General features: G+C 45.8%; 1 protein-coding gene across 1 annotated transcript in view; it reads right to left on the reverse strand.

Annotated features, from left to right (window-relative positions):
• Window positions 1–22,735, reverse strand: part of LOC142776995 (uncharacterized) — a 34,585-nt gene extending 11,850 nt beyond the window's left edge. The window contains exon 1 of the mRNA XM_075881299.1: window positions 22,601–22,735. The gene's annotated coding sequence lies outside the window, so the exon portion shown is untranslated. The remainder of the gene's footprint in view (window positions 1–22,600) is intronic.
• Window positions 22,736–25,568: the final 2,833 nt, after the last annotated feature.

A 25,568-nucleotide genomic window follows, 5' to 3' on the forward strand; every position in this document is an offset into this window, starting at 1 on the left:
GACTCAGATTTTGAAGAGGTGGTGCGATGAATTTTTTCCTCAATGACGTTAACCAGCGATAAGAGAAAGTAATGACTAATGGTTTCCTCCTCATTCCAGAAGAGACACATATGGGAAATCGCTTAGCCAGCTCTATGCAGATAAAATGGAGGGACGTAACGCGGCAGCCAAATTTGGTTATCAACTTCCATTCTTCTCGAGCCCCAGAGATCACTGCGCCAGGGAAATAAAAGATGCTTATATTCTGGAGAAGCTGTCAAGACAGGGTGTGATAAGCTTTTCGTCTGCCTCTTGCCGTTGCAAGCCCCCTCTTCGTCGTCTTGTCCACCCGCCACGTCGCCTCTCGTGCTCCGTCTTCAACGTCTTCTTCTTCGTGTTCTTTTTTCCAACTTGGCTTCAATGTCTGATCTTCCCCTTCCTTTATTTGTTTTATTTTTTATTGTTCTTCTCTCTCGTTTCTTCTGCCTCTTCTTCTTCCTCTTCTACCACTGGCCAGGTCACATGCTCATTACAAGAGCACGAAATGACACTTGACCACACTTACCTGCCTGGACGCCAGGTCCCATCAAGCTGGTGGCCACTATCTCGAAACAAATTTCTGGTTACGCCACTGACACACTCTCTTTCTCTCTTAAAATCTTTCTTTATATCTTTTTTTTTCTGTATCTCCTTCTGTGATTATCTGTATTTTTTTTCTATGTATTCCTTTCTCTGTATTTTTCTGTCTTTCTTCCCCATCTTTCTCGCTGATAGTCTCCTTCTTTTTATTTCACTTTCTCTCTGTGCCCGTTCTCTTGCCCATAACAGTTATTGCATACCTCACATCGGAAAAAATTGGCACACGTATTCTGATAGCGAAGCAGAAGATGGAGAAGATGAAGATGCAGAAGAGGTTGACGAGAGCGTGTGCAGGTTCATTATGCTGACAGCTTTATTATCCCTCTTTGTAGGTGTGCGCCAGAATAACAAGGATCATCATCATCTTCATCATCATCATCGTCATCATCATCATTATCATCAACAACAACAACAACAACAACAACAACAACAACAACAACAACAACAACAACAACAACAACGACAGCTTTATTTTCATTCTTGCGCAGACTAACAGTCGTCTTAGACATCTCCAGTGTTAAACATGCAACAGGCGCTTTCAACTGATACGAAGGGCCGTTCGAATAGTCCCACTCTGCCTTTTTGCCACTGTCGTTTACCGGAACGTGAGTTGTGCCCTTTCCTTCGCCATAGCAGGCCTCATTCGCTCACAAAGCGCCCGACTCTGCCTCTGCGACAGCATGTATGCCCTTCGTGCAACTGTTGCCAGGCACGCGCGTGGTGTCCACTTCAGGTATACACGCTTCCGTGGACCAGGATTCTAATCGCGCGTTCTGTGGAAACGTTCATTTCTCCACCACAATGGCCGTCCGAAGGCAGTCGCTCTCCGTTTAGCACGCTCTTTCGCGATTGCGCTGCGGAAGTTTCGTGTGGGTGACGAGTAAGCCATCGGGCGAGTGCTTCAAGAAAGGCATATTAAAAAGCAGAAAGAAAAGAAGCGAGGCACGCCGATAACATCTCACTTGTCGAATGAGAACATCGGGAATACAGGCTAATAGGTGCTCTCGCCCTTCGGCGATGAATGTCCAGCGCCTCCTCGGTTCCCACCGACGCGTGAAATCGCGATAGGCGGAGAGTATATGTGGCTTCGAGGAAGCGACGCGGGCAATCGTTCAAACAACGTGTACGCCACCTCAGCGTAAAAGCATTAAACGTGGCCGTCTCCTCGTGCCCGCGCGTTGAGGTCACCATTGCGGTTTAGAGAAAAGGCGGAACCCGCCTCTGTAGGCGTGTTATTAATGGGAGCCGCCACTTCGTTTCTGAAATAACTGGGTTGCTGAGGTATCTGCGCTCACGCTCTGAGTGGCGCATGCGCTTTCGCGCGTCGTGAATGGTTCCATTTGCCACTCTCACATTCTCCGCGGAAGCTCCACCAGTTCAACGTATGTAAGGACGGGTAAAACCATAGAAAGGACGGCAACGACAGAGAGTAAAAAGCCCCGGTGATCCACCAGCTACGGAGTCTTGGCATCCGTAAGTTCAGCAACGTTTCTGCAGTGAACCAAGATACACACCTCATCACGGACACCGTACCAAAACAGCAACCTTCTTCCGTATTTAAGTGTTGCTCGTATAGCAGCCGATTAACTCGAGGAATGGGGCTGTAGAACGATTACAAGCAGTGTTTTAACTGAGCGCCCGATTGTACCAGTGAAGGAATGCGCACAACCGCATTTTATAACGCATTAAAAACACCGCATCGAATATAAACACCATTGCTTGTCACGAACGAACAGATGATTGAAATACAGGTTCGGTTGACAGTTAACAACAGTCACACCAACTCGAGAAACATTCACGTGTGCCATTACAGCGGACTACTCTATAGCAGCTGGTATAAGCGAGTCTCTCACGTGAATTAGCTCTTCCTTCGAAGCATGCAGTAGGCCATATTTCCAAGTTTTGTCTACACATACAGTCGTGCACACAAGGAGCCGGCAAAAACCCCTCCTCTTGTCAGCCAAGGGAAGAGCTTAGTTTGCAGCACTCAGTCTATCCTGTTTAGTCGTTCTTAAATGTGCGAGGTTGTTGTGACGCAGGCTTTTTGCAATAATGCCCACCGAGAACTCCCGACGTTGCATTCCGAGAACTGTTTTTTTTTTTCGCTCTTTCTCTTTGAAAGCCGCAAACCAAAGGCCGGTCGTTGTGGGAAACATGTCATCGCTTCATTTCCAATTTTGAATCCATTGCGAATATTGCTTCTTTTCGTATTCAACGAACAGGAAATGCTGAAAAGAGAGAGAGGGGGGTGGGGGTGGACCTCAGTTCCTCCTACTAAGCAACCACGCGCACGCGTACCTGTACAGCGTAAGCAGGCAACGGATATTATTGCAAAGGGCAGTCACTTTGTCACCCTGATAACGCATTGCCAGAATTCAAAGGAACAGCGATGCTTCAATTCCTCATTTTGTCGTTAATAAGCATATTGCGTCTGTAGTTTAGCAAAAGGAAAAAAAGAAAGACAGGCAGGAGTTAATTGAGGAAGACGCGATTTAGCCTTAACAAATAATATCGATTTCCAAAGCCATTATCTTTCGAAAAGGCTTGAGTAGCTGACATCAAATGAAAAAAAGGGAACGAGAAGGCATGGGCTGTTTTGAGGGGCTTGCATGTAGTGCACTCACAGAGAAACGGGAGCTAAAGCCACGAAAAAAAAAAAAAATGGAATACGGCAAGGTGGAAAGGGTTAAGATGGGTGGGTAAGTTGGGGTACGGCTCGGTTATAAGCTCCAGTTCATTTAAGTGTTACAGGAAAGGAAGAAGGGAGAGAGAGAGAGGACAAGGATACGAAAAAGTAACAAGTCGACAGACAAGTGCGGCGCAGCTTCTTTTAAAAACAAGACTGGCCAGGACCGTGCAGGTCCGAAGGGAGGCCAGGTTACGAAGCGCTCTAACACACGCATTCTCTCAAAATTGGCGTCATAACACGCAGAAAATACCGTTATAATAAATAACTGACTTTCACATCCAGAAACATAAAGGCTCCCTCCCTCTTCCTGGACTTTCCGCGTGGCCTAAGCGTAATTGAAATACGGTGCTCGTGTTAACCAAAGTAGGAAAGGAGGTTCGCCGTGACCACCGCGAAACTGAAAGTGGAAGCGGTTCTCGCTCAAGTGGGCGGGCCTCTAACTACAGGTCTGGGAAAGTGATTCTCCGCTGGGCGGGACAAAAGAGCGACGGTGCCGTGTAAGAGAAGCGCCGCTGCATAGAGGAGACGCTATGCCTCTTTTTCTCGCGCGAAGTGAGGCCGGCGCATATAGCCTGTCCATTACGTTTTGTTTGCACCTTTTGCTGAGGGAAGGAATTGTGCCAGAGCCACCATCTTCTCAGGGAAGTCCGCTCATTCGCAGGAGTCGATTCAATCTAGACGTCTCAGTCCTTCTAGAGTCGTGCACATAAAAACGAGAAAATGGAGGCGTCATAAGGAAAAGACAGGTCCCAGAAAATTAACAAGCAGGTACCTCTTCTCGAAACGTTTCCTGAGTTTGCTCCGTTGCGCTTCCTTCTCCGCCCCGTACACCCCACCGTTGCTATGCGTGATTATAAGCAATGTATCGAAAAGAAACAAAAAATATAGAAAGAGTTCGTCTATGCCTTTGCTATAGTGACGAAGTGCAGGGGAATGCACGAAAAAAAGAAAACATTTATTCAATGTCTAGACCGGGGCCCGCATGGTACGACTGGTACCCGGTCGAAACGACAAATAAATGTTTTTGCTTGTGTACGCGCACACACACACACACACACACACACACACACACACACACACACACACACACACACACACACATATATATATATATATATATATATATATATATATATATATATATATATATATATATATATATATATATATATATATATATATATATATATATATATATATATATATATAATTGTCGCTAATAGGAAAGGCATAAGACGTTGCTTCAATTGATGCAGAATGTACGCGCACGGTAATTTGAGCCTTCATAGTGGATGAAAAAAAGAAACAAAAAAAAAAGAAGTCTTTCACCACTGGTGAAGTATTACACCACGACCCTTATAGCCTGCGCTGTGGCATCTAAGCCAAAATCATAGGTTCATGAAAGTGCTTTGGTTCAGTGTTTTGCCAGGCAAACTCAACTCTGCAGTATCCTTGAAATCTTTGAGAACTTTGTGCGTCAATAAAATTCTTACCCATCCTGTAATGCACGCATGTGAAGACAGTGTCCATGCAACGTACGCACATTTGCGCCACCAAATCCTCATATAAAAATGGCTCCGTTTGTGTTCATAAGTGTTCCCTATATACGTACTGGTGAAAATTGTTTTAAAAAAATCTGGCAAATCCGACGTGCTGTGGGAATCAATGTTAAGCGAAGCACCTAGCAAAGAACTGTATTCATCGCCTTGTTTGTCGTTGAGGCAAATGAAGTCAGTCATGTCGTGACATTTAGTTCATTATATAGCACCTATAGGGCATACACTCATGTATGTATCTGGCACATACCATGCTAATGAAACGTGTATTCTATTATATGCAACGGAGGACCTGTTATTTTTGTACTTTAAACACTCACGTCAAACCATACCAATTTTGTCATACAACCAGTCAACGAAATGCCCGGAAGCACACCATGAGTGTGACATGTAAACCATGTTGTACATGGCATTCCAGTGATTATTTTAGGGGCGAAGCTCCTTGTAGCGTAGCTTGTGCGTCGGGGCACATGTGCCCTGGGGCACATGTCCGCATGTCCACATGCTACGAAAAACGTAGGACGGCGTCGTTACCACGCTCTCAGTGTTAACAAAGCACTGACAGCAGAAATATGGTGCAGTCGACTACAAAAGCTTATGGACCACGTGAGCGCATAGTCGAGAGCCTATTCGCGACATTTCTGCTATGTCAGCGGTGGTCGACGGCACCGCAGCACCCCGAAAGCATCCCTCCCCTAATTGATGGCCTGTCTCTTTTCTTACTGGGTACAAATTGTTTTCACCTTTCGCTTTTCAACGCGACGCGCTTTAGGTTATCGGTCGCAATCTTTATCACAAAGTTACAACTAACCAACGGAACACTGTTTGAGCAGCACCATGATAGTTATGATCCTCCTATAAAAACAGTAATGTGATGGTCATACTGCAGATGAACGCCTCACGTGAAAAACGCGAACTAACAATGCGCCACGCGGCAGTAGAAAACTGAAAGGCCAGTTAGTAAGAAAAAGACCCGTTTGAGGCCCCGACCTTCGTCGACGGTAGATGGCGCACCGCTAGGTGGCGCGGACAGGCAGTTTGGCATAGAGTTACTCTATATGCTACCTTCAGGTATATGCTGTATAAGCTGGTATATGCTGTATATACTTAAAAGTAGCATATACAGTAACTTTAGTTTGGCACGCGCTCTGTGGTACGCAAACTTTTGTGGTCGACTGTACATACTCTCGTTTAGTCCTTGCATTGTCCCCTGGATGGCAGTACTTGTATATGATGAATATATGATGATGAAATGCTCACTAGATGGACGGACGAACGAACGGGCGAATGGATGCATGCACAGACGGACGCACAGACGGACGCACGAACAGACGCACAAACGGACGCACGAACGGGCGCACGTACGTATGGACAGATGGACGCTTCACTCCACTCGTCATGTTTCATTCCGTGGATATGCCGTAATTTTTTTATGATAACACCTGGCATTTTACTTTCCTCATGCAGTAACGTAGCACAAGGCCAATTTTAGTGTATATCGAGCCAGTGAACCGGTCGCGAGCGCACCGTGAGTTTGGCATCTAAATCATGTTGCAAAATGCATGTCAAGATTTTCATGTTATATGCACCTTTCATTTATATTTGTCACATACTACGTCGTCATCATCATCATCATCATCATCATCATCATCATCAGCCTGACTACGTCCACTGCAGGACAAAGGCCTCTCCCATGTTCCGCCAGTTAACCCGGTCCTGTGCTTGCTGCTGCCAATTTATACCCGCAAACTTCTTAATCTCATCTGCCCACCTAACCTTCTGTCTCCCCCTAACCCGCTTCCCTTCTCTGGGAATCCAGTTAGTTACCCTTAATGACCAGCGGTTATCCTGTCTACGCGCTACATGCCCGGCCCATGTCCATTTCCTCTTCTTTATTTCAACTATGATATCCTTAACCCCCGTTTGTCCCCTAATCCACTCTGCTCTCTTCTTGTCTCTTAAGGTTACACCTACCATTTTTCTTTCCATTGTTCGCTGTGTCGTCCTCAATTTAAGCTGAACCCCCTTTGTAAGTCTCCAGGTTTCTGCTCCGTAGCTAACTACCGGCAAGATACAGCTGTTATATACCTTCCTCTTGAGGGACAGTGGCAATCTACCTGTCATAATTTGAGAGTGCTTGCCGAATGTGCTCCACCCCATTCTTATTCTTCTAGTTACTTCAATCTCGTGGTTAGGGTCAGCGGTTATTACCTGCCCTAAGTCGACATAGTCTTTTACAACTTCAAGTGCACTATTACCTATCTCGAAGAGCTGCTCCTTTCCGAGGTGGTTGTACATTACTTTCGTTTTCTGCAGATTAATTTTAAGACCCACCTTTCTGCTCTCCTTGTCTAACTCCGTAATCATGAGTTGCAATTCGTCCCCTGAGTTACTCAGCAATGCAATGTCATCGGCGAAGCGCAGGTTACTAAGGTATTTTCCATTAACTCTTATCCCTAACTGTTCCCATTCTAGGCTTCTGAAAACCTCCTGTAAGCATGCGGTAAATAGCATTGGGGAGATTGTGTCCCCCTGCCTTACACCCTTCTTGATTGGTATTCTGTTGCTTTCTTTATGAAGCACTATGGTAGCAGTTGATCCCCTGTAGATTTCTTCCAGAATGTTTATATATACTTCATCTACGCCCTGATTCCGCAGTGTCTGCATGACGGCTGATATTTCTACTGAATCAAACGCCTTCTCGTAATCTATGAAGGCTATGTATAGCGGTTGGTTATACTCTGAGCATTTCTCTATTACCTGATTGATAGTATGAATGTGGTCAATTGTTGAGTAGCCTGTTCGAAATCCTGCTTGTTCCTTTGGTTGATTGAATTCTAATGTTTTCTTTACTCTGTTAGCAATTACCTTTGTAAATAGCTTGTATACTACAGAGAGCAAGCTGATCGGCCTGTAATTCTTCAAGTCCTTGTCATCTCCTTTCTTATGTATTAAGATGATGTTAGCGTTCTTCCAAGACTCTGGTACCCTTCCCGTCAGGAGACACCTCGTAAACAGGGTGGCTAGTTTTTCTAACACAATCTGTCCTCCATCTTTCAGCAGATCTGATGTTACCTGATCCTCACCAGCAGCTTTGCCTCTTTGCATGCTCTCCAAAGCTTTTCTGACTTCTTCTATCATTACTGGTGGGGTGTCATCTGGGTTACTGCTAGTTCTTATAGTATTAAGGTCGTGGTTGTCTCGGCTACTGTACAGATCTCTGTAAAACTCCTCCGCTATTTTAACTATCCTATCCATATTGGTAGTTATTTTGCCTTCTTTGTCCCTTAGTGCATACATCCGACTTTTGCCTATCCCAAGTTTCCTCTTCACTGCTTTGACGCTTCTTCCGTTTTTCAGAGCGTGTTCAATTCTCTCCATGTTATACCTTCTTACATCGCATACTTTACGTCTATTAATGAACTTCGAAAGCTCTGCCAGTTCTATTTTGTCTGTTGTACTTGACACTTTCATGATTTGACGCTTTTTAATTAGGTTCTTCGTTTCCTGGGAAAGCTTGCCAGTGTCCTGTCTAACTACCCTGCCTCCAACTTCCACTGCACACTCCGTAATGATACTCGTCAGATTATCATTCATTGTATCTACGCTAAGGTTGGTTTCCTCACTAAGAGCCGAGTACCTGTTCTGCAGCGACACTCTTAATTCCTGTACTTTCCCTCTCAGTGCTAGCTCATTGATTGGCTTCTTGCGTATCAGTTTTTGTCGTTCCTTCTTCAAGTCTAGGCGAATTCGAGACCGTACCATTCTATGGTCACTGCATCGTACTTTGCCAACCACTTCCACATCCTGCACGATTCCTGGGTGTGCAGTCATTATAAAGTCTATTTCGTTCTTATTTTCGCCATTAGGGCTCCTCCATGTCCATTTGCGGTTTTCTCGTTTTCGGTAGAAGGTATTCAAAATCCGCAAATTATTGCGTTCTGCGAATTCGACTAGTAGCTCTCCTCTGGCGTTTCTAGTGCCGATGCCATAATCTCCTACTGCCTGGTCTCCAGCCTGCTTCTTCCCTAACTTTGCATTAAAGTCGCCCATCACTATAGTATACTGTGTTTTTACCTTACTCATTGCCAATTCCACGTCTTCATAGAAGCTTTCAACTGAAGCGTCATCATGGCTGGATGTAGGCGCGTAAGCCTGTACTACCTTCATCTTGTATCTTTTATTCAGTTTAATTACAATACCTACCACCCTTTCATTATAGCTATAGTATTCTTCTATGTTACCAGCTATGTTTCTGTGAATTAGGAACCCCACTCCCAGTTCCCTTCTGTCTGCCAAGCCCCGATAGCAAAGGACGTGCCCATTCTGTAGCACAGTATAGGCCTCATCTGTCCTTCTGACCTCACTGAGCCCTATTATATCCCATTTAACACCCTGAACACCCTGAACCTGAACACCCTGAACACCCTGAACCTGAACATCCTGAACACCCTGAACCTGAACTTGGCAACGTTTAACGCTAGAACCTTATCTAGTGAGGGAAGTCTAGCTGTACTATTCGAGGAGCATACTACATCACGCAATACCAAATCTGATTCGTGTCAAGCTATAGCGAAACGGCCGCGAGCGTACCATGAGCATTGCCTGTGTGTCATGTCATATATAATATGCATGCCATGATTTTTTTATGTTACCTTCCGTCAATTATGTACCTCATGCAGTCACAGGACGCAACCCCAAATTTGGTACGCATAAAGCTAGCAAAATAGCCACGAACGCATAATAAGCGTGCAATGCAAGTCATGTGGTATTAGACATGCACGTGATGATTTTCATGTCACTACCTATCACTCATGTTCGTTATACATTTACCTCACGCAGAGCGAAACGAACCATGAAACGAATCATGCAGCGAAACAAACCATGAACGTTGCATGTATGGTTGAAGTTAGAAGATTGAAGTTTCGTTTTTATTAGCAGCTTTGACAATACATGAGGCTTGCATTGTCTTGATGCTGGAGCGAAAGGCGGGTTTATGCATGCCTGATTAGGCTCCTGGCACCACGAGTACAACAGACAAAACAACGGACAACTGCCACAAATGAAAAAAAAAACACAAATACACACACAGGCCTGTTTCCATATTTGGGCATATACATAAATGACAATTACAATTGTACTACTTCAGTCAAGCATAATGAAGATAAACTGAAAATGGGTCTCAGCATGTCGAATCATATACGACATGCCTGTCATGAATGTCATGATTTTTATGTTAGCCCCTGCCATTTGTGTTTGTCATACAGGAGTGTCTCGTCGCACTGATTTTGGTGTACAATAAACTGAAAAAATTGACCCGAATCTACATGTTACACTGTAAATGTCGTCGAAAGACGATAGTCTTGCGTCTGGAGAGAGTGAAGAAAACGTTTATTTGATCTTCTGCGCAAGAAAATTGGTAAATGGTATTCTGAAGGCGCTGCGTTAGAGTACCTCGAGCATGTAATGGAGGCGAACAAGTGCATCTAGGCACGTTAGACACGAGCGCCATCTGGCAGTTATCTTTGAAAACGAAGGCGTGCGTGACCGCGGAGAAAGATGCGCGCCAGTCTCGGAGGTGATAAGGTGTAGAATGCAAAGCGACGGGCAGGTGCCACCACCGTGCCGTCGTAGCAAAGCGTTGTAAACACCTTTTTGAGCATCACGTTGCACTGCCAGCGCTGCGCGTTAAACGCTACAGTCCTTAGAGTTACTTGTGTGTGCCTTTTCTAGTATAAAGGCTGACTTACAACATATAGACATGTTGTTATGGCGCCTCAGATATGCGCAATATTTGCGTTTTTAATTGACAATTGCACAACTATGAACGCTAAACCTTGAGCAATGTTGGTGGGTGCTGCGGATGGACTTGGCCGTTTGATGCCGTTTGAGGTATCGTTAGGGCGGACAAACAGACAAATGCAAAGACAGACAGGCAGACAGACAGACAGACCAAAATTTTTCCGTCGAAGGTCCCCAAGAAAGACTTTAATAAGCGGCCAAGCACCTCAAGACGACGTCATGTAAATCATGCTGCACATGACATGTCAGTCATAATTGGCACGTAAGGGCCTTTACGTGAGTCTCAGTACAACTGAGTCTGAATGAGAAAATTTTATGTGAGTCTGAGTCCTAGTGAGTCCGACTGAGAAAATTTTACGTGAGTCTGAGCCCGACTGAGTCCGACTGAGGCAATTATACGTGATTCTGAGTCCAACTTAGTCTGACTGAGAAAATTTTACGTAAGTCTGAGTCCGACATAGTCTGACTGAGTCCGACTGAGGATATTTTACTTGAGTCTGAGTCTGACTGATTCTGACTGAGAAATTATTACGTGAGCCTGAGTCCAACTGATTCCGACTGAGAAATGTTTACGTGAGTCTGGGTCCAAGTGAGTCCGACTGAGGAAATTATATGTGAGTCTGAGCCCGACTGAGAAACTTGTACGTGAGTCTGAGTGCGAGTGTGTCCAACTGAGAAAATTTCACGTGAGTCTGAGTCTGACTGATTCCGACTGAGGAAATTTTACGTGAGGCTGAGTACGAGTGAGTCCCATTGAGAGAATTTTACGTGAGTCTGAGTTCGAGTGAGTTTGACTGAGGATATGTTATGTGAGTGTGAGTATGACTGAGAAAACTTTTCGTGAGTCTGAGTTCAACTGAATCCGACTGAGAAAATTTTACGTGAGTCTGAATCCGAGTGACTACGACTGAGGAAATTTTACGTAAGTCAGAGTCCGACTGAGTCTGACTGAGAAAATTTTTCATGAGTCTGAGTCCAAGTGAGTTCAACTGAGACATTTCTACATAAGGCTGAGTACGAGTGAGTCCAATTGAGAAAATTTTACGTGAGTCTGAGTGCGACTGAGAAAATTTTACGTGAGTCTAAGTCCGACTGAGGCCAACTGAGAAAGTTTTACGTGAGTCTTAGTCCGACTGAGAAAGTTTTACGTGAGTTTGAGTCTGACTGATTCCGACGAATTCCGACTGAAGAATGTTTACGTGAGTCCGAGTCCGACTTAGTCCGACTGAGAAAATTTTTCGTAAGTCTGAGTCCAAGTGAGTTCAACTGAGACATTTCTACATGAGGCTGAGTACGAGTGAGTCCAATTGAGAAAATTTTACGTGAGTCTGAGTGCGACTGAGAAAATTTTACGTGAGTCTGAGTCCGACTCAGTCCAACTGAGAAAATTTTACGTGAGTCTCAGTCCCACTGAGAAAGTTTTACGTGAGTTTGAGTCTGACTGATTCCGACGAATTCACACTGAGAAATGTTTACGTGAGTCCGAGTCAGAGTGAATCCGACTGAGAAAATTTTACGTGAGTCTGAGTCCGACTGAGGAAACTTCACATGAGTCCGAGTCAGAGTGAGTCCGACTGAGAAAATATTACGTGAGTCTGAGTCCGGCTGAGAAAACTTTACGTGAGTGTGAGTCCAACTGAGAAAATTTTACGTGGGTCTGAGTCCGACTGAGTCCGACTGAGACAATTTTACGTGAGTCTGAGCCCGACTCAGTCTGACTGAGTCCGACTGAGGAACTTTTACGTAAGTCTGAGTCCGACTGAGTCTGACTGAGTCAGACTGAGAAATTTTTATCTGAATCTGAGTCCTACTGGGTCCGACTTAGAAAATTTTACGTGAGTCTGAGTCCGAGTGAGTCTGACTGAGGCAATTATACGTGATTCTGAGTCCAACTGAGTCCGACTGAGAAAATTTAACGTGAGTCTGAGTCCAACTGAGTCCGACTGAGAAAATTTTACGTGAGTCAGAGTCCGACTGCGTCAAACTGAGCAAATTTTACGTCAGTTTGAGTGCGAGTGAGTTTGACTGAGAAAATTTCACGTGAGTCTGAGTCCGACTGAGTCCGACTGAGAAAATTTCACGTGAGTCTGAGTCCGAGTGAGTCCGACTGAGAAAATTTTAAGTGAGTCTGTGCCCTAGTGAGCCCTAAAGGCGACGTAGATTTCATGAGTGAGTCTGAGTGAGCTTTGTGATGTGGTTGCGCTGAGCGACCTTGTGTCCTGTTCTATTTTTTGTCAGCTATTTGTGCATTTTGCTCAGCACAACCACATGAGAATGCCGTAATAACTCGCCCGATTCGAAGCTTTTCTAAATCTGGGTGAGCTCCACATTGTTTTTCCGACCTATCGTTCAATCTACTCCTGAACTTCAGCATTACTGTCCACCTTACGTCGGCTCACACTTACTTAATAACGTCTACTCACTCATCAGTGCAGTAGCGTTCATACGCCAACTGGTGTTATTGGTTGGTATGTGGGGTTTAACGTCACAAAACTACGATATGATTATGAGAGATGCCGTAGTGAAGGACTCCGTAAATTTCGACCACCTGGGAATCTTTAAGGTGTACCCAAATCGAATCTGAGCACATGTGCCTACAGCATTTCCGCCCCCATCAGAAATGCAGCCGCCACAGCCGGGATTCAACCCTGCGACCTGCGGGTCAGCAGCCGAGTGCTTTAGCCCCTAGACCACCGTGGCAAGGCCATACGTCAGCTCAATATCAATTGAACAGATGGGTGACTATTGAAAAAAAATGTCTTTGAGCCCCCCCCCCCCCCCCACAACCACCCTTTTTTTGCTTTCACACGAAGGCCTTGTAAAAAACATCTCATGTGAGTCGCCACTTTCTATAAAAGTTCTTCGTGAATATCAACCACTGATAGTTTATATTTAAACATGCAAGGTGAAAAACACCAAGTAGAGCACGGATTACGGTGTTTAAAAGCATTGACACCTCGGAAAAAACGGAATAGTCCACTGACGGACTCAGGTAGTGCCGTGAGTCTGAGTATTATTGAATGCAGAGCTCACCTCGGCTTTAAAGCTCACTCATGAACACGCCCCGTTGTTTTCCAAGTGTGTCGGATTAAGCAAAATTTTAGAGAGTCTGAGTTCGAGTGAGTTCATTTGAGGAAAACATCGGTCAATGTGAGTCCGAGTGAGCGTTATGTCAGCGCGAGGTGTGTTTCGTGAGTTGAGTCTAAGGGAGCTGTAAATTTTTTACCAACCTATGCTCACACCAGATGCTTCCTCTACGAATTAACAACACATCCATTTATTTCATGCTTTCAGAGCCTTGTAGTCAGTGCATATGTCTTACATGCAGTTACTACATTTATTTTGTGTTTTACTCAGAGTGTCCTTCTGATACGTGAACATTTACTTTCATTATATATTAAGTGTTTGATAATGATCGACACTTCTAATGTTAGGGTCAAGTTTTTATTACAATGAGTATTACTGCCTGCTGTAATACTTCTGGAACCACCCTATTGTACGGCCCTTTATAACACCTTCCACAAGGAGCATTTTGAGATATCACCTAAATACGTAAAATACACGGTATAGCTTAAAGAAGAATAATCGCGTGTATGCCAAAAGCGCGAGCGTTCAGGGATTACAGGCGAATTCAAATGACGCGCACGTGTTACGATAGTTTAGGAGCCTACTCCGCCGTCAGCATCCGCGTAACTAACAAAGTGCTGCCGAGCCCGACCACTAGACGCCCACACGAAGTGTTTCTCTATTGACAGTTAAACTAGCCGCCGAAACGAAACTCTTTCACCGATGTATATTCTTTTCTTTCTTTTTTCAAGATCGAGTCGCGTTGCGGCGGCGCGGAAACGTCTCTTGTTGCACCGAGCGATGGAACCGTTCTCGGAGCGCGCGAAAGGCGCCGCACTCTCGCGTGTATATTTGGAGCGCGAACGGGAGCGGACGCACAGACTAAACACGCACGGTCCGACCTCGATGTGTGCCCTCGGGAAAGGCTATATAAAGAAGGCCCCGCAGCGGCAGAGCGCGAAAAGGCGGGCTGTATCTTCCCACGATAAGCGCCCGCGGATGCCGCGCAGCCCACGATAACGCGCGCGGTCGCTCATCGCGTCCTCGGCCAGTGACGCGCGCTGAGCGAAATAAAGCGCTCGTCCAAGCGGCCGTGCGTGAAGCACAGAAGAGCTCGAGTAACGGTGGAGGCCGCTTTCTTGGCCGAGATCAGTGCTGACGAAAAGAAGGCGTCCTTCCAACACTTGGGCGGGGCACTGTGAATCTGTAGCGAGGGCAGCGAGAAACATAGTGAGGCCAGAGTATGTATATTGCCAATTCTGAAAAGAGTGGGTGAACCACCTGCTTCCTTTCTCTCCACATGCTTTTTCGTCAGAAAATAAGAGAAAGTAAACCATGAAGAAAGGAGTCAAAGGTAGAAGACCCAATCTTTCACATGCTATTCATTGTATGCTTAGACAAAATGTTCCAAATTTTATACTGGGAAGGGTTATCATGGAGAATCATCGGTGAATATCCCAACAGCCTGCAGTTTTTACAACGCTGAAGATTAAATGCAGCAAATCATTGGGGACCTGAGCCAGGAAAGTGAAGAGACAGGTTGACGAAAAATATGGCCGAGTGCACAAGTAATGTTCAACAAAATATTGTGTTGAGCTAGTTGGCGCGTAATTTTATGAATTCAGTAGGACAACATCATTATCATATAAATATAGTACAAGTGCCAGACTCACAATTTTTTTTTTTACAGGGGCACTCGGTACGATACGGGCACCATAGTGCCCATATACAAAACATGCATACTCACAACCAATTCTCTCACTGCTCGTGCAGGAATACTGCCGAAAAATTGGCAGAGAGAGAGAGAGAGAGAGAGATAAATGTTAAGTGAAAGGAGGGTGGTTAACGAGAAGATGACATTGTTATCCTGTACTGGGGAAGGCGTAAGGGGATGCCGAAAGGTAAGACAGAAAAAGTTATATAGAAACGGTTGAAAAGTATAAAGAAAAATTAAACGCGCACACACACACGCATGCACCAACGAGGCTGGTTGACCGCTGAAACCTCCACAGCACCTTCGTTGCTTTCTGTTGGCAAACTCAATCTCTCCGGCTTTCCTAAATGGATTGCCAAGAAATCATTTGCTCATCCAGGCTTGCAAGTCTTGTTTAGAAGGACTTATCCGAGAGATATAGCGAGATAAATCACAGAGGATGTGTTGCAATAGTTTGCTCGTTGCCCCAGCGATCACAGGCCGCACTGTCTGTCATTATGGTTCGGTAAGCAAAACGTTTCGTCTCTCAAACGTTATTTATTTATTTATTTATTTATTTATTTATTTATTTATTTATTTATTTATTTATTTATTTATTTATTATGCTGCTGCTTTCATTTGAGAGCGTAGCAAGAAGATAATACAAAACGTAAGCGCAATATATTTGTCTGGCTGTCTGAACCAAACTCCGAGTGCCTGGCCCTGAGCCTTTTCTATTGTACAGCCGTCAGCACCTCTAGCAAAAACCCTTCGATGCGTAGCCAGGGCTGGTTTCATTGGTGCCAGCCGCGAAGTGCTGGGCGCTTTTGCCGAGATAATACCTCGGTAGGCTTGGATAGCATGTCAACATGTACGGTTAGCATCTTGGCAACAGAACCCGAACGTACGTGGTGTTAGCGTCAATCAAACTGCTGCAGAACACGCGGTGGAGCATTCGTGTTAAAGGTGCTGACGGCTGTGCGCATGTATTGTCCTTTGTTTTTTAACTATTTATTCATTCGTTTTATTTATTTATACATTCGCCACTGCTCCCTCCTTGGAGCTTGAGCCAACCGCGAGTTCACTTAATGATTCCAGGAAGGAGGAGAAAATCGGACTTGCCGACACCTGCCCTGAAACAACTGAGTCTATTCCTACTGGAACAAAACTACAGTAACCACGTGCACGTTGGCACGGATGGCTCTACTACGCCGTCTAGTTCAGGTGGAGCAGTGGTTATACCATCACAAGGGGTAACTCGGTGTTTTAAGACTTCACATGTGACAACGTCTACGACGGCAGAACTCGAGGCTCTGCGCAGTGCACTGGAACCCATCAATTTTGAAGAAAAACCAGGTAAATGGGCTGTGTTTTCTGACTCAAAACTAGCGTTACAGTGCCTGCTGTCAGTTCTCCGACGCGGATGCCACGACCGGTTGACCTACCAAACCGTGAAACTTCACCACCTTTTAATACAAAAAGGCCACAACATCGTCTTTCAATGGTTACCTGGACATTGTGGTATAAGCGCAAATGATTCTGCAGATCATGCTACTCGCACGTCACATGAAGAAGCAAACAGCGTTCCAATTCCGCTTTCAAGAGCGGACGCGGCGAGGCCGATTCGTCAACTGGCCCGCAGTCTCACACTGACTGAGTGGAACACACCAAGCATACGACGTACAAGACTGCACGAGCTCGACCCTTCACTACAACTCCGGCCTCCACCCGGCCTACATCGACATGCAGCTTCGCTGCTCTATCGCCTTTGGCTGGGGAGTTGCTTTCACAAAAGCTTATACCACGTTAATTGGAATTACTGACAGTGAAGAGTGCGATGTGTGCGGCACCGATGAAAATATCGAACACCTGCTGTGCCACAGTCCTCGATTTGCCTCAGATAGACAAGTACTTGCCAACGCAATGCGCCGACTGGATGATCGGTCTCTTTCTGTGCAGGTGCTATTACAGCAACGTCCACATGCCTCGACAGCCCACAAGGCAGTGAAAGCCATGCTGTGTTTCCTGAGAAAGACAGGCTTGTGTGAACGCCTCTGACATGTGGTAGAGTTATACACGCTGCAGTGAAATTACTGCCAGTCTCCCCCCCCCCCCTTTTTGTTTTCTTTTCCCTCTCTTCCCTCTTTCTCATCTTTTTGTCCCCTTCCCTAATCCCACAGTGTAGGGTAGCCAACCGGATGTCTTTCTGGTTAACATCCCTGCCTTCTCCCTTTTGTTGCTTCCTCCTATACATTCGTTTTATTTTCAATACTAATTAGTATTGTGGCCTACGACGTAACGCTGATGATAGACACCGCATGGCCGTCTGTAAATATATGGCCCAGTTCAGTGGTTACTTTAAGTACTCCCCCTTTGAAGTGCACTGCGAAGTGCCGCAAGCTCCGCAGTAATCAACGTAGCCCTGCGAAACGTTCAATATTGGGGGGTTTCAATTTTTTCTGGGAACATCACTGCTCCTGCTGATGCTCCAGCCGCTGTCAGGCCATCAGCATAAAGATATTGTCCGTGCACTCCTCGCGCATCATATGCTGAGAGACCTGCTTTAAAGCTGCAGGGACGAGAATTCTACTTTCGTCGTAATTATTGACTGTCAGCCGCTCCAAACACCACGGAGGCGTCGAAAATGTCTCACAAGTGTATATAGTAAGCCTATATTCTCTTGCAAAACAAGGCACTGGGCCGGTCTTCTGCAAGCGACGAAAGGTGGTGGACAGGGGCATGCGAGCAAGGCGTCAATGAGCACTCTAAGCACCTCCAATGTTATGTGAATGGTGGTTGGGGGGATCCTTTGCAAATGCAGTGGTATGCGCTGTCGGCGTGCCCTATGGCTGTCGAACGAAACTCTGAGTGCCTGGCCCTGAGCATTTTCTATTGTACGCATGTTGCTTTTAGAAGTGTTAGTCAGTAATGGTACCTTTACCTCGGGCACTCGATAAACAGGGTCTTGTACAATTGCAACAGCGCCTGCATCGATGTGCCACACGTTTTCCCTCCGGGGAACTTGAAGAGTTGTGAGATAAGTTACAGGCGCTTGTCAAGACAAATTTTAAGCCAAAAACATGGCTGATCGCCCTGTATAGGATTCGGTATAACACCAAAGTGGCACGTGTCTCTACAGAAGTAGTTGAGCGTTTATTGTGCACTGTTTCAGCAAGAGCAACAAATTGCAAAGTCGCGTTAGGAAGGGCAAGCCGCCCGAAACTTGCAGCGCACACCTCAAGTAGAAAGCACGCACGAAATCAGCATACAAAGGATGAACGCGGACTACCAACTGTCACAATCCTTCCTGCGTTGTGCCAGCATGCAGCGCGCTCCTTTTGTAAACGCAGCCGTGGCCGCTTACGAATCGACCTTCGTCCTCCCCCGAATTGCGAGTCTGATAAGCGCGCGCGCAGTAGAGAGAGAGAGAGAGAGAGAGAGAGACTCTCGAGTAGGAGCATGGTGTAAGAATATGCAGGTGCTGACATTCTCCCCCCAACGCGTTGAAAAGTGCGATCCCAGCGCGTCCAGATAATGTTCTGACCATTATCAGTTATTTTGATTGATTGATATGTGGGGTTTAATGTCCCAAAACCACTATATGATTATGAGAGACGCCGTAGTGGAAGGCTCCGGAAATTTAGACCACCTGGGGTTCTTCAACGTGCACCCAAATCTGAGCACACGGGCCTACAACATTTCCGCCTCCATCGGAAATGCAGCCACCGCAGCCGGGATTTGAACCCACGCCCTGCGGGTCAGCAGCCGAGTACCTTAGCCACTAGAGCACCGCGGCGGGGCGTTATCAGTTACCTTGTAGATGGTGCTACGACGAGCGGGCTCAGGCGTCTTGGTTTCAGCAACACGCTCGGCAGAAACGTGCATGCTGCTGATTCTGGGTCCCTTTGTTGGCATGTGTGACTGCGTTGTTATGAAGCAAGGCTTTTTTTTTCTTCACGTATGTTAAATTTCATTCTGTTGGCAAAGGTGACATCAAATTGCTTAAAGGTTATCGAAATGGCTAGAACGTGTTTTGTACTGAATTGCCGTTCTGGCTTCGGACTTGTGCGGAGCGTGTGCCTCTTTTGAAAGTGCTGTCTGAAAGTGATCATCTGACGGGGATCATTGACATAATTATATATGCGAATTCGCATCGCAGCATCTAGCCATAACCAACCACAATGCTTTAGTGTGGTGTATATGAAATACTTGCGTGGTTCAAATATTTATATATTTCATGCATCAACTGCATTGCTCTTGTGTGCTTGGTATAGAATACTTGGGCGTTTTAAATATCTATTCATATCGCGTTCACATTGAACAAGCCCAAATGCTTCAATGATTTCCTGTGTAAATGAAAGCAGTGGTACGCACAAAATACATTTCTGGTGCAGTAACGATTCTAGGGGGTAATAATTATTAAGGGGGTTTACGCGTTAAGATTACGATTTGATTGCGAGGGACGCCATAGTGGAGGGCTCCTGTCTTATTTTGACCATCCGGGCTATTTAACATACACCTACATCTAAGCACGCGGGAGTTCGTTGCGTTTCTTCCCCATGAGGAAGTATTTTGATGGAGTAATAGCACACTGGCTAACATTTTCTTTTCTTTATTTTTCTTTGCCTCGAGCAATATTGTGAACAGACGAAAATACTTGTGCGCGTGAGCGGAACTATCTGTGTTGACGACGTTCACACCCTGCACAAGGCATTTTCGTGTTAATGAATCCTTAAACCCGGTAAAATTCTACCTTTTAATCTGAAATGAAAACAATTTCCTTCGCGCCTTAAGAGTTATTCACACCGCTTGGAACGAAAAAGTTGGGGAGGGAGAGGAATTTGAATGCGCCAGCACCACTCTCTGGGTACGTTGGGCGTGGCGCCATCTGACGGCTCGCAGCACAGCGCGCCCGCGAGACCGAACATTATCTGGACGCTCAGGCGCGCTCAGTGCCAGCACCTGATTATTCTTACACCATGCGCAGGAGAGACGACGCTCCGTGGGATGCGGCGCTTCGTGGAAGCGGCGACCTTGAGAGCACGTCGAACGCGAGAGCATCGCGCTATCTCGCCACTGATAACGATAACGTGCTAAAGTTTCGGTGCTCGGAGGACTGCCAAACGGTGTGTGGTGTATTTAAATTGCTCGCCGTTAGCACTCCGGACAATGTACGCATTGTGGCATAGTGGTGAGCACCACGCGCTGAAAATCAAGAAGTTGCTGGTTTGATTCCGCACGACACATGTTTGACTTGTAATTTTTTTTTCTTTGCACCCGAATGTATATATTTTTCAACATCCCTTCCGTGACGGAAGTACGTCAGCAGGACCGTGGTGGACCCCAGCATAAAACAATTTCGTGTTAAAAATTGGAAGGACTACACGAGCCAGGGGAACTATAGACCACATCTGAACATTTCTATTCGTTCTTGTGAAGTGACACTGACAGATCACTAAGGCAAGAAGCAACATTTCTACTCAAGAGAATGATTTTTTTATTATCTCAAAGGTGTCTATATGTGTCTACTATATTCTCCGTCCTTGCATGTGATTATACGGTGATTTCCCAAAAGTTCCACACGCAGTAGCTATAGGCCTTCCTGGGCGTAAGGCATGACATGGGCACAGTTATTGTCGCAATGAGTGTGCATTTAGAGTGCATTATAGTGAATTTATAATGTGTTAAATTTAAGGTGTATTTAAAAAAAGGAAGGTATTGTCACGTATCAATATTGTATAATCTCCTCCTGTTCGACACTGGCGTTTTACACCGCTCATACGAAAAGTGGCTTACAGGAGTATGTGCTTCCTTGAGCAATGTCGTTGAAGCACACTCCGAAGTTTCTCGAGCTAGGTTGAGTTACGTGATATTTAAAGATGTACGTCACCCTGGATTTCGTGTTTACTAGACCGGTATAGAAACATATATGTTGGTGCTTTTCCGCCCGTTTTCGCGCAACATAACAACGGCCCACTGCATGGCTACAGTACTCAGTGAAAAAAAATAGAGCTTACATCAATGTGGTGACAGGTGTACGGAAATTTAGTACCAAAACATGAATTTCTATATGGGTCGCTTCACCTCCATGGCAAATCTCAGATAAACAAAGCTCAGCTTTCTTACGAAAGAAATAAAGTGCCAACGCAACGCACTTAAGTTCGTCTCCTAGGCGCTCTATTCGCGCCGTAACATGCACCAACTAGACTAGCAAGAAGTTGGGATTGAACTTTCCGTTGGATAAATTATTCACTGATAACACACGTTTATGCTAACAGAACTAGAACTGAAAGCCGTGATTAAAATATTTTGTGAAGTGCTCTTATGCTAGCATTTCATGTGTAACATGCAAGGAAGCATGTGAAAGTCCATTACTCCGCAATCCTTGTACAGATATATGCTACATCAATATCATGTCGATACTGGAACAGCAGCGAGGATTTTAATTGAAGCCATTTTTTTTGGGAAGTTACGCGAGCCTCGCTCAGTTTCCCACAAGAGAGAAATGGTTGGTTAGTTCCAAGGCTTCACTAACGCTCGCCCTTCGTGAGCAACCTCGGTGTAATGCTAAGCAGAGGCATACCACTGCACGCTTGTTCTTACTGTGCCGCACTCGACGACCGCACTTGTGCGGTACACTCTCCAGCTAGACACATCTCACGCGACAGGCTTCAAGACGTGCTCAGTCTATCTAGCTGTATACGTGAGAGCCACCGCACCACCATATCCGCTATACAGCCATACACGAACGAGGCGATATTTTTTCGAGAAGGGGACCAGGAAGTGAAACATATTATACGATACAGAGGAGTGCAAGGACTAAGACAAATGAGTTTACTTTTCTTTCTTCTTCTCTGAAGTGATTTCGCAAGAGCGGGGTTCCTGCCGCGACCGCAAAGGAAAGAAGAAGGCACGTCGCCTGGAAGTGATCGGGCGAGCCTCGAACGCTGCCTGATCTACAGACGCCACCGCGACCACCATTTCGAAGCCCCGACAGGAGGAGACACCGAGCGAGTTCATCTCGGTGCTCCCTTCCTTTCTCAGCCCCTGCCCGCGCGTGCAGCCCGAGACAAAGTGCTCTATTCGTGGGTGCACCACCGCATGGTTTCCTCCGCTCGAGTCGCATATATATGGTCGCCACTCCGGTAAGAAAGGGCGAAGGGGGAGAATGCTTACTTTTTTTCGGGGCTGTCTTGGCCTCAGATTAGGGCTCATTTATACGGCGCCGCCGCTGCTGGTGTCCGCCGTGCGAGCGGGTCAACGAACCTCGGAGCCCCAAAGCGGCCAGCCTTGCAGCCCGGCCTCGCTCGGCCAGCTCCCCTTGAAATTGGCCGCCTTCTCTTAATTCCTCCTCCGGGCCGCCGATTCCAGCGACAGAAAACTGTCCCCCTCTCGCCCTTTAATCTCCCTCGCCTCGTTAAATGTGGGCTAGCAGTCGGCAGGCAGTAAAAGCATCCACCCTTGGAATGCGTGGTCGCCGACCGTGTCCTCTTCTGGCCGGGCCAGCCAGAGGAAGGACCTGGATTAGAGCTCCTCCTCGGAATGACGCCTTTGCCAGAAAGTTTCGGCTGAACTGGCCATTTCTGGCCTCCTTCCGGATACACTTTTGCTTGTTCTTTGCCCATAAAGAAATGCACGGGATGTGAGACACAGCGCATAGTGGCTCGGTTGAAATCGGGGACCGAAGTGGTTGGCCCGTATGGTCAGCGAGCGCTTCCACGTTAGCTTCGCTCTCCTGACTGCTTGGCGAACGCCCGTACGTTTCTTCTTTCTTTTATCTGAGCAGAGGAGGAGGTATTTTTTCCTTGCAAGCGCGAAAGAAGTGAGAGCCAACAAAATGGCTTCTCTCCTTCCGAAGGGGGCAATAATAAGGGATGCATGGTGTCGGAAACAGTGATACATACGCGGCCCAGTCACGTCACCATTGCTATTGCTCGTAAATGCGCTAACAGATAGGAATCTTTAATCATGGTACTTAAAATGCTATGAATCAATGTAACCAAGTGCAACTTATATTTTTCAGGAAGAGACGCACACTCAAACGCATTTGTAATTAGTGGGTGTAGTGGTCTGTCCAATGGCTAACATGCCCTCATAATCACTCACTCGAACATGAATAACTGTGAGTGTGAGGTATGCGAATGACTGAAGGGTTGAGCCATTGGGCAAACCCACACCCCCAGGGTTTCTTTTCCTTTTTTTTTACAGCGAGGCTATAGAAATAAGTTTTCAATTAGTACGATTTACACACACACACACACACACACACACACACACACACACACACACACACACACACACACACACACACACACACACACACACACACACACACACACACACACACACACACACACACACACACACACACACACACACACACACACACACACACACACACACACACACACACACACACACACACACACACACACACACACACACACACACAAATCATCTAAAGTTTTCAGAATAGTACATATTACGCTGAAGGCTGAAGCTATTCCAGATTAGAAGGTCTGTAGATTAAGATACATTGAAGTTGGTGTAGCATTTCTTGTTCTATCTGCCTCTTTTCCTATAGGATGGTTGTAGTGATAATAAGACAAACGCAGATCTTCCAAGATAAAAGTAAAAGTGCAGTATTGAGCTAGTTATAAGGCCGCCAGCTGGTCGATTTCGAAGATATGTGCCCACTTGAGAGAGATAAAAATAACATCTGAACTTTAACGTCTGAAAACACCGATATCATGGATGCTGCTCAGTGAAGGGCTCCAAAAATTTCAACCATCCGGTGCACGGACAATCACAGAGTACGCGGCCCTCTAGGACTTCACCAAAATGCGACCGCCGCGATCGAACCCGTTACCTTCGAGTCAGCAGCCAAGCACCGTTGCTGCAACACCGCGGCTAGAGAGGGAACTCCAGAGAAATCGCCCACGAGCACAATTTAACTCGTGCACATGCAGAATTGGTAACTCCGACTTTCGTTAGCGTGTGCCATAAATATCAAGCTATGGACACCATAAGTGTCATGAATGAGCTAATTGAGAACTCAACAAAATTCGATTAGATCCTGCGGTGTTCATGTAGCAGAAGAAAGCGTTTGGATTCGGCAGCGACGCCTTCATAAAGGCACTTCGTAGTTAAAGGAGCAGGTGATCCAAACGGGAACAGTATCTTTGAAAATATGTACAAAGATTCCATAGTTGTACCAGAACTTTGTGCGTTAAAAAATGATGGAAAACGAAGTAAAATACCGAATAAAAGGTATTTCAGTCAAGAGGACACATTCTCTGCCATATTAATGACTACTTGTCAGCGATAAGTATTGAAGGTACGAAATTAGAGGGGATCTGGTGTTAGAATCAGCTAAGACGTATGAAGCACGGCAACTTCTACACCACCTATTACATCGTGACGGTGGAAATGACTTCCAACAAAAGAGTGAGGATCTTAAACGGCAAAAGTCGAAAAGTATAAGCTTGCATATGAACATTCAAAACGCTTAGATAAACATCCCACATCTAACATAATACAACTACTTCTTCACTATTCATATGTAGGCTTTGAGAGATCTTTCTATTCAGCTAAATGCAATAGACAAGAAAAACCTTGCAGTCTTATAAGACTTATATGACGTATGGCAGGTACTCTATAAGCTATGCCAGAATCGTCATCTAAAAAAAGTTTCTCGCTAAGGACATTATCATTTTTTTCCATGAGCAGAAACGTTCAGGATAACCTATAGAAGCTACAGAAATGGTAGCAAGACATGGCACAAAAAAATGGCTTGCACGGTGTTATAAGAGGCAGTAAGATGGTGCAGTGAATTGGTGTATATGATAGTCTATAATTGAAATTAAGGCAAAACATTGAAGTCGACCAGAACATTTACAGTGGGAACCTTGTGGTCCATAGTGCTGCATGTAAACTAGAGTACGCTGTCGGTGTTTTGTCGGGCAGCGTCCCCCAAACGACCCAGCCGTTTGCACGTAGTCAGCGCTCGCTTGCGAAGTCGCGAGCTGGCACGACTTTGCCGCGGGGCCGACCTCGTTGCCTTTCTCACCATTGCCTCTATCGCTCCGCCTCTATTCCGTAAAACGGGTCTCGCGTTTACCGCCACTCGCCGCGCTCTGCAGTC

The sequence above is a fragment of the Rhipicephalus microplus genome, chromosome X, assembly GCF_043290135.1.
Source record: "Rhipicephalus microplus isolate Deutch F79 chromosome X, USDA_Rmic, whole genome shotgun sequence".
Taxonomy (NCBI): Eukaryota; Metazoa; Arthropoda; class Arachnida; order Ixodida; family Ixodidae; genus Rhipicephalus; species Rhipicephalus microplus.